General features: G+C 49.0%; 1 long non-coding RNA gene across 1 annotated transcript; it reads right to left on the bottom strand.

Moving 5' to 3' along the window:
• Nucleotides 1-354: 354 nt before the first annotated feature.
• Nucleotides 355-22,751, bottom strand: LOC117047606. The gene is made up of 3 exons (XR_004426696.1): nucleotides 22,364-22,751; nucleotides 22,060-22,061; nucleotides 355-524 (listed from the first exon to the last, which is right to left on the bottom strand). It is a non-coding gene; the product is annotated as an uncharacterized LOC117047606 (long non-coding RNA).
• Between the last annotated feature and the right edge of the window lie 354 nt (nucleotides 22,752-23,105).

The raw sequence follows: 23,105 nt of genomic DNA, 5'->3' as shown, positions 1-23,105 counted from the left end.
AGTAACGTGTGATGCAAGGACATGCAAATGTCAGGTGTTAGGGAGATGCGTTCTCTTGCTCTCAGCCTTCTCCCTGATGTGGATTTTTTTTTTTTAAAGGAAGGGATTTTGTTTTGCATGGAGGTCCACACACAATAATGCCATGCAATGGTCTTTGGCAGTTTTATCCTGCCTTTGCTCCAGGAATCTGAGGGATCGCCTGTTTTAGCCTCACAACAGCCCTCCGAGTTAGGAGAGGCTGCAAGATCAAAATCAGGACTGGCCCAAAATCAGGACTGGACCAAGATCAGACAGTGATTTTGGGGATTGCATGAGGATTTGAATCCAGTGCCTCACGCCTTTAAACCAATATTAGCTGTTCCTTGTGCAGATCAGAAGATACAATAGTTAATCAGCATCGCAGATTTCAGTTTTGGCAAGGATTTACCTGGAGTCTGCTGCTCAGTTCTGGGCCCCACAGTCGAAAAAGGAATGTTGTCTGTTGGGAAGCGATTCCAGGAGGAGAGCTCTGGAGAACCGACTGGCTGGACCTAGCAAGCAAACAGAAGCAAGAGGTTTAGTCTCAAAACAGTCCTGAGTTCAAACATCGACGGGCTGTTCAGCCTACCTCGCAGGGACAGGGTGTTGCGGAAATAGAATCATAGAATCATAGAGCTGGAAGAGACCCCAAGGGCCATCCAGTCCAACCCCCTGCCAAGCAGGAAACACCATCAAAGCATTCCTGACAGATGGCTGTCAAGCCTCTGCTTAAAGACCTCCAAAGAAGGAGACTCCACCACACTCCTTGGCAGCAAATTCCACTGTCCAACAGCTCTTACTGTCAGGAAGTTCTTCCTAATGTTTAGGTGGAATCTTCTTTCTTGTAGTTTGAATCCATTGCCCCGTGTCCGCTTCTCTGGAGCAGCAGAAAACAACCTTTCACCCTCCTCTATATGACATCCTTTTATATCTTTGAACATGGCTGTCATATCACCCCTTAACCTTCTCTTCTCCAGGCTAAACATACCCAGCTCCCTAAGCCGTTCCTCATAAGGCATCGTTTCCAGGCCTTGGACCATTTTGGACTTTGACTATTTTGAAAGAAAGCCATTATTGTTAACCAGCTTAAGCACTCGGCAATGCTAAGATATCGACACACCCTCAAAACTCATCTTCAGCGTTGCTAATATAAGGGCCGTCATGTCATCTTCAGATAACTGAAGCGCTGTCACATGGAACAAGCTTGTCCTCTGCTGCTCCAGAGAACCCAAACCAATGGACTCTAAACGCTAGGAAGAACTTTTTGACACAAAAAACTGTACAACAGTGGAGCGGACTCCCTCGGGAGGTAGGTGGTCGACTCTCCTTCCTTGGAGGTTTTTAAGCAGAAGTTAGGTGGCCATCTGCCAGAGATGCTTTAGTTGAGATTCCTGCATTGCACGGGGCTGGACTATAGGACCCTTGGAGGTCCCTTCCAACTCGACAATTCTATGATTCTCACACTTGCTCAATGCATGGTCAATGCAATTTCAGGCTCAAACAGCCCTCTTCTGCGTGATTCGAATGTCCAGTGAAGTTCATCTGAACAACTTTCCCTTTGTGAGATAATAAAGACATTATCCTCCTGTTGTATTGGGGGAAGGTCTGTATGTTTTCCTAACAGACCAACACAGCCAGCTGCAACTTTTGTTAAGTGGTAGACCTCAATATAAGGGGCTAGGCATTTTTCAAACAAAAGCTGAGTGCTCCCCGCCCCCCGGGAATAAAATATCTGAAGCACGTGTTGCAAGAACAGATGCAAGGAATATAAAAAGCTCCGACTACAGCAGACCTCAACAATAAGCTATTAAGCCTGAAAGGATAGTGATTCCTGAGGAAAATACAATTGACAACCACCAAATCCAGCTCCAAGTTCCTCGGTCAAAATGTGCCGTGCAAATTGTTAAACCACTGTTTGCAAAGCAATCGCCAAAGTTATGGGATTCATTTTGAACTCTGGTATTTTAAAGGGTCTGTAACCATTTGGCAAGACTGCCTGAACCTTTCACGGGCACCACCTCCTGGTTTCAAACTCTTAACAAATGAGGACTAGGAACCTGCGTTGTTAGAGTAGATTCTCGGAGGGTCCAAATCCCAGCAGTTCTGAAACAAACATTTCCAGAAACTGGATAGGAGAATATGGCCTGGAGGAAACTTTACCAGGTAAATACATCAGGACCATCCTGTTTAGGGAAGTTTTTAATCTGTGATATTTTAATGTATTTTAATATTTGTTGGAAGCCGCCCAGAGTGGCTGGGGGGACCCGGCCAGATGGGCGGGGCACAAATAATAAAATTATTATTATTATTATTATTATTATTATTATCCTTTGCATGAGCCCCCCCCCCCAAATGAATGGCAGCTGCACACACAGAGATGCACATAAAAGCTCCCCCATTCAGGTGACCTTTTCAAATAACCAAACTGGGACTGCAAGGCTGAAGTGTTACAGCAGGGGTCGGCAACCTAAGGCCCATGGGCCACAAGTGGCCCACAGGGGTCGTTTAACCAGCCCACAAGCCACCCCCGAACCAAGCCACCCACTCGGCAAGTCCCCGCGCACTGTGCTAAACTGGTGCAGCGCGGCGTGGTGACTCGCTTCCGCAGTGCCGGAAATGACGTCTGCACATGCTCAGATGCCGGAAATGATTTCTGCACAGACGCCGGAAATCGTGGGCGCACGCGTGATCCGGCCCATAGAGGGATGTCCGCTGGAGTGAACCGATCCAGGTGAGGTAAACCTTGCTGGCCCCTGTGCTACAGCTTGAGCCAGGGCTCAGTTCGACATTCTCTTTTCCATGCCAGCGCTCAAGCCTGCTGCCCTGAACCCATAAGTAACGGCAGCCGAAACACCTCCGGTAAGCATGCCTAACTTCCAGAAGATCAGGGCATTAGCCTAGGACGCCTCATTTTAGAAATGTTGTACAAAATTTCCCCAAAGGCAAGACATCCATCTGTAGCCGCAGGAGAGCCTTGGGGGTGTTCTAGCTCAGGATTCGGGGTGGGGTGGGGGAGCAAAAGCAATCCCCTCCCCCCCCCAGAGTGCCACTGGAACTGTGCGCACTGAGCATGACCCACAATGTGCCCACAGGCATGTCGGAGGCCGCTCAGCAGAAACACGTGCAAATCGCTTCCCTGAATTTTGCAGCAACCAGCAATTCACAGCAAGCTCAAGTGAGACGGTGACTTTGCACAATTTCAGCAACGCCAGATCGAGCCGCTGCAAAGGAGGTCGAACATACTTTGGCGCTTTTCCAAACCGCGAAGTATGAACATTCGGCGCTACCTTTTACAGGCAGGGCTACTCAACCTCTGCGTGGTCTAATGCGGCTCTCTGGGGACTTGGGCAGGTAAGGACCCTCCCCTGAGCCTTGTAACTGGAGATGCTGAGGACCTGGAGCCCTTTTGGAGGCTGGGCGTGTGTTCTGCCGCTGCATTATCGCCCCCTCTTCTCTCCCCCCCCCAAAGGAACGTACAAAGTTGGCCTTGTATTCGAGTCACATCAGCTTCCAGAAAGGCGAGCAATGTGTTTACTAGAGGCAGGCACGGCGAAACTCGATCCTGTTTTCCACGAACCGAACAGCCAGGCTCAAAGCATCCCAGCATCGCTGGCCTCATGGCGAGCGAGCCGAGAAATGCCTTTGCAGCCAGCGAAATGTTTGCATTTCCAAGGCATCCGCACAGCAGACAAACAAAAAACAAAAAACTCCGTGTCAAAATAGCCTTGAGAGGAGGCACCCCCCAAACAGTGGTTCTCCTTCAAACATGTACTTATGGGGAAGTTTAGAGGAACTAGGGGTTCAATTTCTTGCTCCCTAACACCTCCCTGTTTGTGCCATTAGTTGTCCTAAACTTTCTTTTTCTTTAGAAGCTACACAAAAGCAGGACTTGCACAAGTCCCAGCCATTTGCAAGGGCTTGTGCAAACGACGCCCCCGGCGGATCGTGTCCACTCAATTATTTGTAGGATGCTATGTGGAATCTGAGTTAGGTGCTTGGGAAGAAATGCAGCTGTATTGAAAGAAACAAAATGAAACTTTCCCACACTGGGCTTCCGCATGTCTCTTCCCCTCCCTCTGAATTCAGCTCTTTTGAATTCTTATTTTCTTCTCTCTTCTCCTTTCAGCCTCAAGAATTTGGGGAGGAGAGGAAAAACACTAACCAAATTGGTTTTCCCACTGGCTCCCGGCCAGTTTTACTTTCAGGCTATTCACGCCGATTTATTTACTTTTTTTGGATCTGGGTCCGAGAAATACGTTTCTATTGCTCTTGGGTTTCTCAACGCCAGCTCGTTCTTGCAAAAATGTAAATTGGGAGTCTAAATTTAAGATAACTGATGTCACTTTTCAAGGCTCCTTTTCAAATTGCCAGGGTGGCGAATGTGCCCCATCACCCACCCACAATGCTACACTGTAGTCCCATTTTTGATTCCAGCCTTGCTCACTCTGCGCCCGGGAAAGTGGGTCCCACCAGATCTACTCTGATACACCAGCCACCCATGTCCCTGGCTCCCTTACGTACTTAACTCTAGAGATGTTGAGCCCATTGTTTAACGCAAGGTGTCAGGAACGTGTGTCTCTTTAACCCTGAATATTCCCAACAGTTTGGATCCAGAGAGATCCTGCTGCAGAAGAGATTGAATGCTATTTCTGTGCACACAGGAAGGTGGCTGGTCTCCCTCCCTTCTAAGCTCTCAACTCACACACACACACACCCCAGCTACATTCGGCCATCCTGTCACCCCGCAGAGCACAGGGTGTGCAGAAGGAGCGAGGAATCAGAGACTCCGCTCAGCCCAATTGGAAGTAGCTTAGATCCCACAGGCTGTGTCGTGTTACTGACATGTAAACCGAGCCTTATGAGGAATGGTTGAGGGAGCTGGGTATGTTTAGCCTGGAGAAGAGGAGACCGAGAGCTGATAGGCATCTTCCAGGATCTGGAGTGCTGTCAAATGGGATTGTGGGGTCATGGAGAAGCTGGCTTTCTGCTGCTCCAAAGGGCAGGACCCGAACCAAAGGATTCAAATGACAAGAAAGGAGATTTCTCCAGCCAGGAAGAACTTTGCGACTGTGAGAGCTGTTTTGATAGGAGAACCATGGAATCACAGAGTTGGAAGGGACCCTGAAGATCATTCAGTCCAAGGCAGGAATATGCAACTGTCCCAAACGGGGATCAAACCTGCAACCTTGGCATCAGCAGCAGTGCCATACTCTAACCAACTGAGCTGTCCAGCTGATCAGGGAACGGACTCCCTGGAAGGTGGACTCTCCTTCATTGGAGCATTTTAAGCAGAGGTTGGGTGGCCTCCTGTCTGGGATTCTTCAGCTGAGATTCCTGCATTTCAGGGGGTTGGACTAGATGACCGCTGAGGTTCCTCCCAACTCTATGAGTCTATGGTCGATAGTGGGCATGGGATATGGTACTACAGAGAACCAATAGAGAGAGGACTTTAATAAAGCACAGACTCCCCTTACTGAGATCGAGGCATCTGAAAGGTATCACATCTATCATGGAATTCGAATTGGTTTAGAGACACTTGTGGAGCAAAACAGTATTTGGTTTGGTTGGGGCTGGAGGCCTGGCAGGCCAAGAAGTGACAGCAGCCATGCAAGGGTAGCAAATTTGGAAGGGCGCATTTGAGCTCATGTCCTGCTTGCCATCACGGAAAAGGATGGAGATAATTCTCATTTAAAGGGAAAGTAATCCACTTTGTAGAAGGGACGCGGGTGGCGCTGTGGGTTAAACCACAGAGCCTAGGGCTTGCCGATCAGAAGGCCGCCGGTTCGAATCCCCGCGACGGGGTGAGCTCCCGTTGCTCGGTCCCTGCACCTGCCAACCTAGCAGTTCGAAAGAACGCCAAAGTGCAAGAAGATAAATAGGTATCACTCCAGCGGGAAGGTAAACGGCGTTTCCGTGCACTGCTCTGGTTCGCCAGAAGCAGCTTAGTCATGCTGGCCACATGACCCGGAAGCTGTACGCCGGCTCCCTCGGCCAGTAACGCGAGATGAGCGCCGCCACCCCAGAGTCGTTCGCGACTGGACTTAATGGTCAGGGGTCCCTTTAGCTTTTTAATCCACTTTGTGCCTTCCCAAACTGTACGTGAAACAAAACATAGGTATCCGAAGAAATCCACATTTCTCCAAATCTGGCTGTGTATTTCTGAAGCCAATTAATGTGTGCAAAAATGAATAGACATGGGGAAAGTGTGCACAACAATGCATGAATTGGTGGAAATAACATACAAATGTGCATTATGGGAGGGGGAAATGTTTTTTTGGGGGGAAGTGTATATCGTGCAAAGTGGCATATAAAAAGTGTACACCATGAGACATATCACAGTGAAATGCTGGTGAGTTCTCGTGAGGATTTTTAAAAGGAACAAGAAGAAGGAACAAACAAATGCAGAAAATTGAAGTGTTGGGGGGGGGGATGAGAATGGAAAGAAACTGAAATTGATTGATCCACCTTACTCTAAACCATAATAAATTGGATGCTGGACTAGACGGGCAACAGATGGGTGGGGTACAAATAATTTTTAAAAATATTATAAGATTATTAGTTTTAAATAGATTTTAGAAGAAGGTGTCTCACCACAGTACTCAAACATTAACAGGCCGACCAGGAAAGAGAAGCAGCTTTTTTATGTTAAACAGAGCAGATCTAGCCCCTCCCGTTGCAAATAGGTTCTGGGGCTAAGCCCCCCGGCAAAGGCGCCTTTCCGCTGGTGCGAACAAGGTCAGAAGCATCTCTGGAGATGAGCTCAGGCGAGGCGCATGACGAGAGGGATTATTTTCGAGTGTCAGCTCTCCCTGGGAAGAAGGGTCTAAGGTTACACCGACAAGGCTAAGCGGAAACCCCACAGCCCGTCCTGTTTACAGGCAGCGCCTCCGGGCTGGCAAAACAAGCCCACGGTGTCTCGCTCCGGGGAGGGGAATCCGAGCAAGAGAAGCAGGTGCCACCATAATTAAGTGCCGGCTACGTTAGACGCCCGGCAGGGGAACATAAAACTGCCACGGCCGCTCTCGTCTCCTCCGGCTCATCCCGTGCCTTCCTACAACGGAGGCTGGGGACAGGAGGCTTACATTGCTGTCTCCGAGAAGCCGGGGGAATGTACAAGATGTGCTCTGGGTCTCGCAGCTGCCGACAGCTTCCAGAGCGAGCGCATGGCAGGGGAGGGTGCCCAGCCGCGTCGCATGGGGCCTCCGACTTAGGTGTTCTCGTCCGACTCTGCCCTGGGCTCGTTTTTCACACGCCACGGCTAGCCCGTGCCCCTGGCTGTGCCAGGAGTCGTTTTGTCACCCACCTCAAAATTTTTCGCGGATGCCCAGATCCCTGGTAGCGTCTGTGACATGCTTGCAACGGAGTGAGCTGCATTTGGGAGCCAGAAGAAGATTTGAACCTTCAACCTTCAGGGCTGCCCTCAAGAGCATGTTGGCGGGGGGGGGGGTGGAGTTGTGTACGCTTGACAACGTTGGTAGCATTAAGATAAATTCAACAGGGTAAATAAGTTTTGATGGATGCAATAATGGAATACGGAATGGTTTAGTTTATGTAAAATATGCAGGGATTTATGGTATGCAAAATGAACCGTGGAAAGAGGAGAAGGGAAGTCGTTGATATTTTAAGGTTGTTTAAATGAGTATTCGAAATTGTAAAGCTGAAAATCTAATAAAAATTAATATATATATATATATATATATATATATATATATATATATATATATATATATATAGGAGTCCTCAAGGATTCGGGCAAGCTATCATCGAGGCAGAGGAACCACAACTGATTGGGCTACAACTTTGAGCTGAATAAAGAGAGGCCCATCAGTTGCATTTACCACCTTTGTTGTGACTCACAGCATCTCTCTACTAGACCACGGGTGGGGTCACTTCCATTTTACGTGGTCCCTTTCCTTTTCCTTATTAGAGACCCAGTCATTCATTCATTCATTCATTCATTGCATTTAAATCCCTCCTTTTTGTCCACGGAGCTCAAGGTCTAGAAAACATGGTTCTCCCCCTCCTCATTTAATCCCGACAACTACCCCATGGGGCAGTTACAGGTATGTAGCCGTGTTGGTCTGCCACAGTCAAAAAAAAAAATTAAAAATTAAAAAAAAAATCTTTCCAGTAGTACCTTAGAGACCAACAAAGTTTGTTCTTGGTATAAGCTTTCGTGTGCATGCACACTTCTTCAGATACACTGAAACTGAAGTCAGCAGACCCTTAAATATAGTGAGAGGGTGGGGAGGGGTATGACTCAGAAGGGTGGTGGGAATGGGTGATTGGCTGATGGGTGTGGAAAACCTGTTGACGACTGTTAATGACTGCCATGAATGACTGCAATGAAAAGACCCTGATGTTGGGAAAGATGGAGGGCACAAGGAGAAGGGGACAACAGAGGAGGAGATGGTTGGACAGTGTTCTCGAAGCTACCAACATGAGTTTGGCCAAACTGCGAGAGGCAGTGAAGGATAGGGGTGCCTGGTTGTGCTCTGGTCCATGGGGTCACGAAGAGTCGGACATGACTGAACGACTGAACAACAACAACATGTGGCGGATTTATACGGGACTGTCCACACATCATTTTGCTTTATTCATTTCTCCTGCAATGTTAACACATTACTGTGCCTGCAGGGGGTGCTGCCTTACGCTATAGCACCCCAAAAGTGGGGCCGAAAGCCCCTCATTTGCGCTATGCAACGTTATGGGGTTTCAGCAGAACGTTACGGGGTCACGTACTGGATGGAAACGAAGCCCCAAAACCTTTGCAGCTGCAAACGGAACTAAAAGTGGGATCGTGTATGAGCACCCCCAAACCATCATGAGCACAAATCATCATGGATTCACACTAAAAGGGGTGCCTGGGTGGAAAGAACATGCGGTGAACATTGCGTGTAGTTTGATCCTCTCTCTGCGCACTCTTCAGGGTTGTGCCCAGTGCTCCCAGTGCATCCGAACTTCCTTCGGCCTGGAAATATCTGAGCTTAGCGAGTCCTGTTTCCTCAAACGCTAAAGCCCTAGAATGTGCCTCTTTGAAGCAAGCAAGCAAGATCCCTTTGGCAAAACGACCCACTTCCCAGCTCTCTGGAAAGAAAACCGATCCTTCCTTCTGGCCGGAGAGGTTCATCAGGCCGGATGCACCCTCTCCAACCATGTGCCACCCTGGCTGTTGGCTAAATGCAAGAGCAGCCCAGACCTCTCCTCTGCTCCTCTGGCTCGGGGTTTCCTTGGCTCCAGAGAGACTGCCTATGAGCTGCCCACCGAGATCAGAACCAGTGAAGTGGGAATTAGGAGGGAGGGATAGAGAGACAGCTGCTCCCCCCGCCTGGAAGGACAAAACGTTTCTGGCAGGAGAAAAACAAGGAGCTTTGCCAGGGGAGAAAAGTAGCAAACAATCCAGGAGACAAATGCAGAGAGTGATAGCAACAAGCTCTCTCTCTCTCTCCTCCCTTTCATGAGCCTCTTTCTGCGGTCTCTGCCACGCACAGCCCTCTCGACGGCTTCTGTCACCATGTGCTCTCAGCGAGATATTTTTAAATCTCTCGCCGCGGATCATAGCTGCGAGTGTATCAGCCAAAATACCTCCCACCGAGGGGAGTTATATATAGATCTGCGCACAGCCAGGGAGCGCAGATACGATGTACAACATTTGCAGCCAACGCAGGTCAGGTTGTAGGAATCTGCAGCGCAGGGGCTTCAGAGGGGGTCCCGCTGAGTTCAAACCCGGCGGCACAACTGGAAGGATCCTCCTTGGCGAAGCCCCTAAAGGGGTCAGGGAGGGAGATGCATATATCTTGTTGACAGGAGGAAGAGAGATGTCCTGTCTCTTAGACAGGGGAGTGGGTTCGGCTGCCCAAGGATGGCACCAGGGGTCAGCAAGGGTCAAGGGCCAACCCTCCAGCAAGTGACCGTGGAGAGCCTTCTTGGACAAGACACCTCCAATGGCAGGAGTCAAGATTGACCTGGGGTTTTATGCGTTTTCCCCCTAAGCCACAGAAGAGCCCACACCAGGCTTCACCAAACTGGAGGCCTGTAGAAATCCTGCACTCCAATCCCCATCACTCCCTAGACAGGGCACTGCCCCCAAACATTTGTAGGACACCATGGTGGGCAATGTTGGCCTACACTATGCTTTGCAAATCCTCTTCAAAAAATGTTTCCAGCTCCTGATTTGTTGGCGGATCGCAAAGGCAGACCGGACCAATTCCAAGATCAACATGGAACCAAACCATGTTTTGTTGTTGTTGTTTAGTCGTGTCCGACTCTTCGTGACCCCATGGACCAGAGCACGCCAGGCATCCCTATCCTCCACTGCCTCCCGCAGTTTGGCCAAACTCATGCCAGTCACTTTGAGAACACTGTCCAAAGAAGGAGACTCCACCACACTCCTTGGTAGCAAATCCCACTGTCCAACAGCTCTCACTGTCAGGAAGTTCTTCCTAATGTTTAGGTGGAATCTTCTTTCTTGTAGTTTGAATCCATTGCCCTGTGTCCGCTTCTCTGGAGCAGCAGAAAACAACCTTTCTCCCTCCTCTATATGACATCCTTTGATATATTTGAACATGGCTATCATATCACCCCTTAACCTTCTCTTCTCCAGGCTAAACATACCCAGCTCCCTAAGCCGTTCCTCATAAGGCATCGTTTCCAGGCCTTGGACCATTTTGGTTGCCCTCCTCTGGACACGTTCCAGCTTGTCAGTATCCTTCTTGAACTGTGGTGCCCAGAACTGGACACTATATTCCAGGTGAGGTCTGACCAGAGCGGAATACAGTGGTACTATTACCTCCCTCGATCTAGACCAGTGTTCTTCAACCACTGTTCCGCGGCACACTAGTGTGCCGCGAGATGTTGCCTGGTGTGCCGTGGGAAAAATTGAAAAATTCAAGAGAATTACTTTATATATAGTCAATATAGGCACAGAGTTAAATTTTTTAACATTTTCTAATGGTGGTGTGCCTCGTGATTTTTTTCATGAAACAAGTGTGCCTTTGTCCAAAAAAGGTTGAAAAACACTGATCTAGACGCTATACTCCTATTGATACAGCCCAGAATTGCATTGGCTTTTTTAGCTGCTGCATCACACTGTTGACTCATGTCAAGTTTGTGGTCTACCAAGACTCCTAGATCCTTTTCACATGTACTGCTCTCAAGCCAGGTGTCATGCACACACTTTTTCAAGCCCACAAACTGTTGCGCATTAGAGAGGTCTGAGGTTTGTGGCTTAGCAATACAAGTTAAAAGTCAGGGGTTGGGTAAGCCCCAACCTCCTGGTTGTAACATCCAAAGGCCCCCTGAGTTAAACCTCAGGCGATCGCAATCTTGCATGGGGAGAGGAGATTAGGAGAGGTTGGGGGGGTAGCTGTGCAAATCCCCCCTCTCTTGATTTGGCCTTGCAGCAAGAGAGACACCGCGAGTGCAAAGCTCAGGGCGCTCCTGGAATGCCGATCTTCCTTATTTATTGCCTTGCTGCAAACGACCGTCATAAATGTATATGGCACTTAGCAAGCAGAGGAGGGCCAAAAATTCCAGGCCTGGGAAATTTACAGCCCCAGAGGAGCCCAGACAGGTAGAGGGAGCAATAATATTGCTGCCGTGTGATAAGAGCTGCTCCTAGAAATGCAGGCCGCCTCCTCTGGGGGTCGGCCACACTCTCTTTGGGCTGCATTGCTCCAGAGGGCAAAAGAGGGCTCACGCCGCTGAATGTTATTGCACAGAAAAGGCATGGTTCTGGTCCTCATGATCTCAGAGACAGCTGAGCGGCAGCGTTGTCGCTAAGGGTGGGTCAAGAGAGCCGTGGGTTTAAACTGCAATGCAGGATAATTTCAAGGACGAAGTCCTAATTGTAGGAATACAACAGCCCTGCAAGGTAGGTCGTTAATATAGCTCTCATATTATTTATGGGAGGGCTGAAACAGAGGTGTAAGAGTCCCAGGAGAGCCTGCCGGATCAGGCCAGTGGCCCATCCATTCCAACATCCTGATCTCACAGTGGCCAGCGGGATGCCCTAATGGGAAACCCGCAAGCAGGATTCGAACACAAGAGCCCTTTCCCCTCCTCTGCCCTCCAGCAACTGGTATTTAGAAGCTTTGCGGCACCCAAAACACATGTGCCACTCCACATATGTCTACATACAGTTCATCAACCTAGCCCTCCCGCTGACATGCTAGTCTTCTGCATGCAGGGATCTGTGGAGGAGAGGGCTATCAACGGATCCCTGATCCAGTGGGCTCCTTCTTATGTTCTTAATTTCATTATATACCTCTCATCCTCCGAGGGATGCGCATTGTTCCCCTTTATCCTCCCAGCAACCCTGCGATGTGGGCCGGGCTGGGATGTGACTGCCCCAAGGTCACGGTGTGACCAAGTAGAGACCTGAACCCTGCGCTCTCTGGTCACAGTCTGAAACTGTGACCACTATACCACGCTGCCTCTACTGGCCCTTATTTCAATTACAGGTGGGTAGCCGTGTTGGTCTGCCACAGTCAAAACAAAACAAAATAAAAAATTCCCTTCCAGTAGCACCTTAGAGACCAACTAAGTTTGTTCTTGGTATGAGCTTTCGTGTGCATGCACACTTCTTCAGATACATGCACATGAAAGCTCATACCAAGAACAAACTTAGTTGGTCTCTAAGGTGCTACTGGAAAGAATTTTTTATTTTATTTTGTTTTGACTGTGGCAGACCAACACGGCTACCCACCTGTAACTGGAGCTATGGAAGGCACCACATTGAGCCTTATTTCAATGACAGGGTTCCCCTGCAAGAACCACAGACGTGGCAATGAGGGGAGAAGGGGTGTGTGTGTCATGCGTGTTCCTGAGACGTTTGATCTGGCTGCTTTGAACTTCCTCGACAGCTATCTGGTAGCCAGGGAAGCCCTTTCAACAACGATCCACAAAGCCACCATTATTTAAAACCCAGAAGCCCACACGCCCCTCTGCCTTTCCTTCTGCGGGATTTTCTCATTTCCTCAAAAAAACCGCCTGAACTGGTCTGCTTCCTTGCAAAAAGCTCTCTTGGGTTTCCTGGAGAGAACGTCTCCTCGCCTGACGGAACAAGGCAGTTAATCCATTGCATGAGTGAGACCATGTGGGCTAGGTGGGGAGGGAAATGTATCAAAAATTTAAAAAAAGCAATAATAATCTGGGGATCCTGCTCGTCAGCTCGTCTCCGTAGGCTTCAGCTCTTTCCCGTCTGCAATGGAGATAACAAGGCCTTTGGTGTTTTGTTTTGTTTTTGCGAGCTCGTCTCTCTCCCTCTTGATCTCCCTCAAAATAAATCCAGCTCGGAGGGATTGCACTCTCCGCGCGACTACCTGAGAGGCCTCGCCGAGAGCCTCAAGCAGCGTCGAGCGTGCAAAAAAGTGTTAGGCTGACAGGTTTCTTTGCATTTTTGGCAGCCTGGGCTGCCACAACAGCTTTAAAAATAAAATACCGTAAAAGTAACTTGGTTGATATGACGCTTGGCTTAAAATTTATCCCGCGGGGGTGCGGGGAAGTGCAATGCGAATAGGAACAAATGTCAGGTGACGCAGCAGCAGTTTGTGAAAAATGGCAACTTTATTAAAGAATGAAAATCATAGTTAGGATTCTAGTCCTCATGGTTATGGAGGGATAAAGTATAGGAAGGCTGCAGTTGAGGGATAAGGGGCAGCAAAGGCTTAAGGAGCCAGATTCAGTTTTAAGGTGGTGTCCAAAGGTCATGGGGAAAGTTAGCAACTTAGGGTGACCTGCAAGGGTGGGTGGGTGTTGTGAGTCACTAATGTTGGTGCTAGGATTAGGGATAGGGTTAGATTCTGTTTGCGCTTATCGGCACTTTTCGAAACAGAAAACCGAACTGAAACACAGCCGTCCTTTGAAATTTGCACCTCTTCTGAATTTTGTAATGTGCTTCTCCGGACAAAATGACATGTGTACAAAAATGTCTATATAGTGCAGAACATGAGATATAAAACGGCGTTGCGTCTTTGCGATTGCTTGCAAAACTGGGCTTGGCAGTCGAAACGGCATACAAAACAGGCACATTGAGAGAAAGGCACACTGAAACGTTGCAGGTTTTTTGTGAGGGTTTCTCCATTTGAGAGAGAGAGAAAATTGCAAGCTGATGTGGAGATGTGATGTGAAGTGAACTGGCACCTGGTAAAAAGGAGGAACTGATCAAAACCCAACCTGGCAGCTTCATCCATCCTTAGGGAGGGAATCCTTTGTTATAAGTAAAACCTGCTCCTTTCCCTTTCCCTTATGGGGTACCCAAGAGCTGTATAGAGTCCTTATGCAGGTTTTCTACCAGTAGGAGAAAATAACAGAGGCCAAGCAGAGAATCACTTCATGGCAAACAGAAGGGGAAGAAATGGAGGCAGAGAGAGATTTTACTTTCTTGGGCTCCATGATCACTGCAGATGGTGACAGCAGTCACGAAATTAGAAGACGCCTGCTTCTTGGGAGAAAAGCAATGACAAACCTGGACAGCACCTTAAAAAGCAAAGACATCACCTTGCCAACAAAGGTCCATATAGTTAAAGCTATGGTTTTCCCAGCAGTGATGTATGGAAGTGAGAACTGGACCATCAAGAAGGCTGATCGCCGAAGAATTGATGCTTTTGAATTATGGTGCTGGAGGAGACTCTTGAGAGTCCCATGGACTCTTTGGAGGTCTTGAAGCGGAGGCTTGACAGCCGTCCGTCAGGAATGCTTGGATGGTGTTTCCTGCTTGGCAGGGGGTTGGACTGGATGGCCCTTGGGGTCTCTTCCATTCCTGACAGATGGCTGTCAAACCTCCGCTTGAAGACCTCCAAAGAAGGAGACTGCGAGAGGAAGTGGAAGACAGGAGTGCCTGGCGTGCTCTGGTCCATGGGGTCACGAAGAGTCGGACATGACTGAACGACTGAACAACAACAGGCCAGTCAAAGCTGGTTGGGCCGCCACTTATGAACCCCAGTCTTGCCCTCTGCTGCCCAGTTTACGGGCAAATCAGGCCTCTTCTTCTTGCAGCAAAGCTGTGAGGCATCTCAGGTTTAGAAAGGTTTATCTTCCTTTGCCCGCAAAAGAGTTGTTCGTGGCAGGGATGAGGGAACTAAAAAAGGAAGATAAATGGGACCACCGTCAAGGCAGAAACCGAGAGATCGCTCTGCTAAGCGGGTTAATTGCAATTTTGCTTTCGTTTTTAAAGGGCAGCAGCAGTAAAGGGACTCCTACTCAAAGAAGGAGAGGTGGGAATTTACCAATGTGCCTTACTATGAATCACCACGCAATGCAAAGCACGGCCATCTCATGCTAGATGTGTAAAAAGGGAAATCTCAAAATCTTCCCATTTCCATCATGCATGCTTACGTTACTAGTCCTCATGGTGGCAGAATATCACCTAAAAACATACCAAGGCAGCAAAGAGTCTGCTATTATCTACATAATGCCGCAGAGTTTCTCGCCAGAGTGGTGCATGCTCTGGTTACTTCCCGCTTAGACTACTGCCATGCGCTCTACGTGGGGCTACCTTTGAAGGTGACCTGGAAACTGCAATTAATCCAGAATGTGGCAGCTAGACTGGTGACTGGGAGTGGCTGCCAAGACCACATAACACTGGTCCTGAAAGACCTATGTTGGCTCCCAGTACGTTTCTGAGCACAATTCAAAGTGTTGGTGCTGACTTTGAAAGCCCTAAATGGCCTCGGTCCTGTATACCTGAAGGAGCGTCTCCACCCCCATCGTTCTGCCCGGACACTGAGGTCCAGCGCTGAGGGCCTTCTGGTGGTTCCCTCCCTGCGAGAAGCAAGGTTACCGGGAACCAGGCAGAGGGCCTTCTCGGTGGTGGCACCCGCCCTGTGGAACGCCCTCCCACCAGATGTCAAAGAGAAAAACAACTACCAGACTTTTAGAAGACATCTGAAGGCAGCCCTGTTTAGGGAAGCTTTTTAATGTTTAATGCTGTATTGTTATTAACACTTGATTGGGAGCCGCCCAGAGGGGCTGGGGAAACTCAGCCAGATGGGCGGGGTACAATAAATTAATTAATAATACGTAAGTACATTAGAACATAAAAAGTGTGTGCTGGATCAGGCCAATGGCCCATCTAGTCCAGCATCCTGTTCTCACAGTTGCCTGTGGGATTCCACCCCAAGAGCCCTCTCCCCTTCCGTGGTTTCCAGCAATTCAGAAGCACGGCTGCCTCCAACTGCGGCGTCAGAGCACAGCCATTTGGGCCAGCAGCCATTGATAGCCCTCTCTTCCTCCAGGAATTTGTCTAATCCACTCTCAGAGCCGTTCAGGTTGGTGGCCACCACTGCCTCCTGTGGCAGGGAGTTCCACGGTTTAACTATGCGATGCATACAGACTTACTTACAAAAAGATTCACTCACTGTAGCATGTAGGAAATTGCGGGGGGGGGGGGAGTATGCAGCTCTCCCAATTCATTGCCAAGCACCAAAACCCTCCTAATCCACACGATTCCGATAGATCAGGGGTGGCCAACTCCGAAGAGACTGCGATCTACTCACAGAGTTAAAAACGGGCAGTGATCTACCCCTTGGGGGGGGGGTTCAGGTCAAAGTTGTTAAGCTTTTTTAGGGAGGAGGAAAGCCCCGTTTTTAAGGGGTTCAGGTCAAAGTTGTTGAGATTTTCTGAGGCAGGAGGAAAGCCCTGTTTTTTTGGGGGGGTGAGCATTTTTTTAGGGGAGCCAAAGCTGTTGAGCTTCTTCGGGGGGAGCCAGTGATCTACCAGTGATCTACCACAGACGTCCAGTGATCTACTGGTAGATCACGATCTACCTGTTGGACGTGCCTGCGATAGAATACTTTCAGCAGCACTCAGCCATCCATGGCGCCATTAACAAACCACTGACCATCCTTATACACCGTAAACCTCATTAGACAGCATCCGATATGCAGCATAAATTCACTTTTACGACGCAGTGCTAGCGTTCTCCTCCTCCTCGAACATTATTTTTTTAAAAGCTGTGCGGTCTGCCTGAGGAAGGTGTCTGTCCAGTGCATCAAAATCAGAGATGCACACCCTTAGAGACTGGCCTGCCTCAGACCCCAAACAAATACCGCCCTTTTGATTTCTAACTTTCACCAAAACCCTTCGGATGCTTCTCCAAAACAGAGGCTCCTCCACATTCACCCCATCATTTAGCTGCAGGGGGTTTTAAAACAACAACAACAACAACAGCCTTTCCAATTCCAGTCTTGTCAACTTTGCCTACTTCGTAGAGAGAATTGCTTCACCTGAAAAAGGACACCCGGTAGACAATGACCCCTTCAGCACGCTTGAATTCACCTCTTCAACCTGTTATTTTCCATACAGAAGTGCGTGGAACTTCCTAAGCTGGGAGAACCTTTTGAATGCATTTCATTTCATCCGACAGTTTATATACTGCGCATATTAAAACAAAACTCTCCGCAGTTTGCAGCATAGGTTAAAATATCGTAAATGGCAAATACAGGGAAAGGGGAGCATTTGATAAGTGGCTGTTTTGTAACTTTTATATATATATTAAAAAATTAGCACACACATATGAGAAGGTGCCCTTCTGTAGTGAGAGACTTTGCACGCGGTCAGTCCCTTGGCCATTATTATGGTTTATTGAAAACAAAAACAAAAAACAGGGAGTGGCTACGTTTTGCAAAACACAATGAACAACTAAACAGAGCGTCCTCTTTCAAGAACCAAAATAAACATTGCACCTTAAAAGATCAGCTGCAAAAATACAATGAAAGTTCCTAATAAGCAGAGAAAACAACCATGAAAAGTATTACAAAGGAAGGTCAGCTATGAAGTACAAAATTCAACGTTTTTTTTTAAAAAAAAATTAACATGGGAGAAAATTAGGCAAAAGAAAATCAACTCATTTTTGGGCCACCCTGCATCAATAATACCATTAAATTAACCAATCCAATTAAATTTCTACCTCCCTCCTATATAGCACTAATCACAACTTAATCTAACTACAGTGGGATTAGGCCCTGAGGTTAAATCATTCACCATAGGATATCTGGCTGCAGGCCTGGTTTTTGCAAGCTCACTATTCAAATGCAACGTTTTGAAGATAAAACTCAAAATTTGGGGATTAAACTGAAATGCAAACTGTTGCATTTTGGTTGAATTACAAAATCCATCCTCTTTTTTGAAATCTCTTGAATTCCCTCCCCCATTTCTACAGGTGTTAAAGGTAAAAAAAAAAAAAGTACCCCCTTGAAATGGCTTTTCGCCCTTGAAGATGGATATTTATCAGCCAGCACATATTTATCACTGGCGTCCCACTGAATATTTCAATCCCAGAGCAAACAATGAAACAAAATAGCAGTATAATATACATGCAACACACAAGATAACAAGAAGCAAAAGTTACACCCATTAAATCCAAATGCAAGAAATAACTAACAAATTAACAACTCCAGCATAAAAACAACGACGAGAGCAACACCCAGAATTTCCAATTAAATCGAAGACACAGATTAAAAAAACAGGCCATTTGGCGGACTGAAACTAGAAAACACCCCGATCGACAGTTCTCGCCCCCTCAATCACCTGGGCCATCCCACTCAGCCTTCCGCTGTCTCTCACACCATGTGCGCCCCGCTCTGTGGCTTGTGAGCATCTTCACAACTTCCAACCCCACTCCTCACCCACCTGGGCTCCGGAGTGAGTCATTGCCCACAACACCCACAGCAGAAACCTCCCACCCCCCTTGTTCCACGATGACAAAAGAGAGTGAAAATGTGCATGCACAAGCACAAACAAACACACAAAAGAAGGGAGGGTAGCGCCTTCACCCTTTGGAGACCCCGAGGGGCCAACCCCAAAGGGGTGATGTCCTTTGGGGTGAGAACCAGTGTGGTGTAGTGGTTAAGAGCAGTAGACTTGAAATCTGGTGAACCGGGTTCGTGTCTCCGCTCCTCCACATGCAGCTGCTGGGTGACCTTGGGCTAGTCACACTTCTTTGAAGTCTCTCAGCCCCACTCACCTCACAGAGTGTTTGTTGTGGGGAAGGAAGGGAAAGGAGAATGCTAGCTGCTTTGAGACTCCTTCGGGTAGTGAAAAGCGGGATATCAAATCCAAACTTCTACTACTACTACTTCTTCTTCTTCTTCTTCTTCTTCTTCTTCTTCTTCTTCTTCTTCTTCTTCTTCTTCTTCTTCTTCTCCTTCTCCTCTCCCTTTGGGGTCACCCAATGTATTATGACCTGTTGTCTTTGTCCATGGAGTTTTCTTGACAGGGATACTGGAGTGGCGTGCCAGTTCCTGCTCCAGGTGGGTCACGTTTAGTCAAAACTCTCCACTATGACCTGTCCATCTTGGGTGGCCCTGCATGGCGTAGCTCTCAGCTTCTCTGAGTTATTCAAGCCCCTTCGCCACAACAAGGCAACGATACTTTGGCCACCTCATGAGAAGAGAAGACTCCCTGGAAAAGACCCTGATGTTGGGGAAGATGGAGGGCACAAGGAGAAGGGGACGACAGAGGACGAGGTGGTTGGACAGTGTTCTCAAAGCTACCAAGATGAGTCTGACCAAACTGCGGGAGGCAGTGGAAGACAGGAGGGCCTGGCATGCTCTGGTCCATGGGGTCACGAAGAGTTGGACACAACTAAATGACTCAACAACAACAACAACAACAACAACAACAACAACAACAACATATTATGGCACTGCTCATCCAACAGGAATCTCTGGGATGAAGGTGTGTGTTCCTCTCCACCTCCTAGAACTGGCATAAGGGCATAAGGACCATCTTCTGAATCAGGCCAGCAAGCCATCAAGTCCATAGTCCTATTCTTGTAGGAATCTACCAGGTGCCCCAGTGGGAAACCAGCAAGCAGGATCCCAGCACGAGAGCAACTCTCCCTTCCTGTGCCTTCCAGCAACTGATATTTGGATCAAGGACACTTGGCCCTTATAAGAGTTCAAAGTGGCAGAAACATTTTCTTATTGCTTTTTTTTTCACTTTCAGAACGTTTTACATCTCGCCCTCCCAAGTCCATCAAATGTGACCCAGAAAGGGGTTTACCAAAGCAAAGAACGAAATGACGCAAACAGCTGGAATCTGGGATAGCGTGAGACTCTTCATCTCACGGCTGTAGGTCCGAGGCCCACGTTGGGCAAGAGATTCCTGCATAGCAAGGGGATGGCATGATGGATCTTGCGGACCCTTCCAGCAATTCTGTGAGCCTATGAAGATAAACACACCAAGGGGACGGAACTAAAACGAAGAGGAAAGTTTTATCCTCCTACCTGGAGATGCCAGGAACTGAACCTGGGACCTTGGCAAGGCAGTGGGGTGGGGGTTAAACACTCCAACTGGGGCAAGAGGCAGGGGGCAAGTGAAAATCTGTTCTGGGCTATGTTCTGCGCCACTATGGCGTAATGGTTAGAGTGCCAGACTAGGACCTGGGGAAGATCAGGGTTCAAATCCCCACTCGGCCATGGGGCTGACTGAGCTGACCTTGGGGGCCAGTCCCACTGCCTATCCGCTTAGCCTACCTCGCAGGGTTGTTGTGTGGATCAGTTGAGGAACAAGGAAACCACGTACACCACCTTGAGTTCCTTGGGAGGAAAAGTCGAGGTATAAATGCTGTCAATCGTAACAATAATAAAAACAAGGTGCCAATTTGGAGCTGGCCTAGTCATCGGGCCCGAATTGGGCCCGCTGCATCAAGTGACAGAATTGGGGGCGACTCACGACCCAGAGGATCCTGAGCAGTTCAGCTCCTCCCCTGTAATGCCCCATTTCACAGAAATTCAACCTGGGCAGAGCAGGGAGCTGGACACCAGCAGAGAAATGCCACCCCTCCATAGGCAGAAGCCAGTGTAGGTGTCTAAAGGTAAAGGTAAAGGGACCCCTGACCATTAGGTCCAGCCGTGTCCGACTCTGGGGTTGCGGCGCTCATCTCACTTTACTGGCTGAGGGAGCCGGCATACAGCTTCCAGGTCATGTGGCCAGCATGACTAAGCCGCTTCCGGTGAACCAGAGCAGCACACGGAAACGCTGTTTACCTTCCGGCCAGAGCGGTATCTATTTATCTACTTGCACTTTGATGTGCTTTCAAACTGCTAGGTTGGCAGGAGCAGGGACCGAGCAACGGGAGCTCACCCCATCATGGGGATTCAAAGTGCTGACCTTCTGATTGGCAAGCCCGAGGCTCTGTGGTTTAACCCACAGCGCCACCCACGTCCCTCGTAGGTGTTCTAGGCTGGGGGGAATCAGATCTCCACCCCTTCCAACACACACACCAGATAAGAGGTTTGGCATGCACCCTAAAATCTTAAGGACACTGGTTTAGATCAAGCAGGACCATCTAGAACAGTCCTTCCCAGTCCTCTGGGTATTCCACCCCCACCACATTCAGAGCCCCTCTTGCACAATCCCGCCTTCTCCACCAAATCCTGCAACCATCACATTCATGTGCCAGTGAGTTCCACAGGAGAACGATGCACTATGGGAACTTTCTCCTGCATGCCCTGAATCTGGGGCTTGCCTCCATTTCCCCCTAGGAGCCAGGAAGCAGTAGGGGATCCAGGGTTTCCTGCTGGCTCCCTGACTGTCCACAAAACAATTTCCTTTCAGGAAAAAGGGAAAGAGAGGGGTTCAGGGGATGTGCCGTAGCTCAGGGCCAAAGCATCTGCCTTGAATGCAGAAGGTTCCAGGTTCAATCTGCAACAGCATCTCCGAGCAGGATTGCAAGACCCTCCTGCCCAAAACCTTGGAACACCGTTGCTGCCAGTCAGTGTAGAAAATACTAAGCTAGATGGTCTCCCTCGGTGCAAGGTAGCTTCCTACGTTCTCCCTATCTGGTCAGATTTCTAAATTTTTGCATGCAAAATGTGGGCTGGCACGCTGGAGGAAAACAAGAGACGATTGCGGCACAAACAGAAAAGAAGTTGCGAGCTGAAGAAACTGTTCCTGTTGAGATCTCCATTCCTTCGATGGGTCAGAGATAAATATTCACTCAGGCAACGAACAAGTCCTCCAGCTTAACAGACCATACATGGGCAGCAGCTCTTTCTCAAGACAAGGCATGTCAGGAACCATAAAGGCTGTTTTGACGCCTTCATGGGACTCAAGGCAAATGGCAGCAACAGGCTGCAAACCATGGCTGGCACCACCAACTTATGCCAAAGGCCAGCCTTGAGCCTCACTGGCAGGGACCTAGACGGTCTGCCAGGAAGGATTCCGAAGCACAGCTACCTGTCTCCTCCTCCCCTCACCCTCCCTTGCCGTCCGGCACTGGGCATTTCGCCTCTTTGCTAACCAGACCCGCATGGCACAATGCAAGCTCCGTCGTGACCCCACACCCTGCCACCCTGGTTGTTCGCCATTCCGCTCACGAGGCCAATAAGGAGGTACTTACTGGAGGCTGGGCTGCTCTCCCTCCCTGGGGGGACGCCTTGTCCTAGAGCGGAACAAATTTGGAACTGGCTCCGGGAGTGAGCGAAACTGCCGGAGTGACCACAAGCACACGGAAGAGGGAGAGAGGCAGACAGAAAGAAAGAAAGAAAGAAGGAAGAGGGAAAAAAATTATCCTGCCTGCAGGAATTCAAATCTCGCTTCCACCAGGCCCTGAGTCACTCCCCTCCCCTTCCAATAGATCAGAGCATGGGTAAACATTTCCAAATATGGAGATCACGACTACCAAAGGATGTCAGGAAAATCGCCCTTCTTCGGGCAACTTGGGGACGGCCGCTCCAGAGGCGGAATTCCCCCGCTGTGGGTCAATGATTAACGTTGAGCCGGGTGCTGCGCCTTGTTGACCTCGCAGGCCAGCGCCTACACAACGTTGCAAGCTTGGCTGCGCTCCCGTTCGTGGGGAAAGCGGACCCGGAACCCGAGGCTGCGGAAGGCGATGCAAAGGCCACCAGCTCCTGCAGGTTTCTCTTCCTTAATGGGTTCAGCGAGCCCTGAGAGTCTTATCAGAGGCTCTTAGCAAAATGCAAAATGGAAGTCTCACGCTCAGAGGCAGCGCACCTCTCGACGACGGTTGCCATTCCTGAGAGCATCTGCTTAGCCACTGTGGGGATCTCCGAAGGGCATGCGGACGGCAAAGAAAGGCGATCCCGTCTCAACATTAGGAAGCACTTTCGGAGAGCTGCTCA

This window comes from Lacerta agilis, chromosome 5, assembly GCF_009819535.1.
Source record: "Lacerta agilis isolate rLacAgi1 chromosome 5, rLacAgi1.pri, whole genome shotgun sequence".
In the NCBI taxonomy this organism is placed as follows: Eukaryota; Metazoa; Chordata; class Lepidosauria; order Squamata; family Lacertidae; genus Lacerta; species Lacerta agilis.
This window is presented reverse-complemented; position numbering and strand designations above follow the sequence as displayed.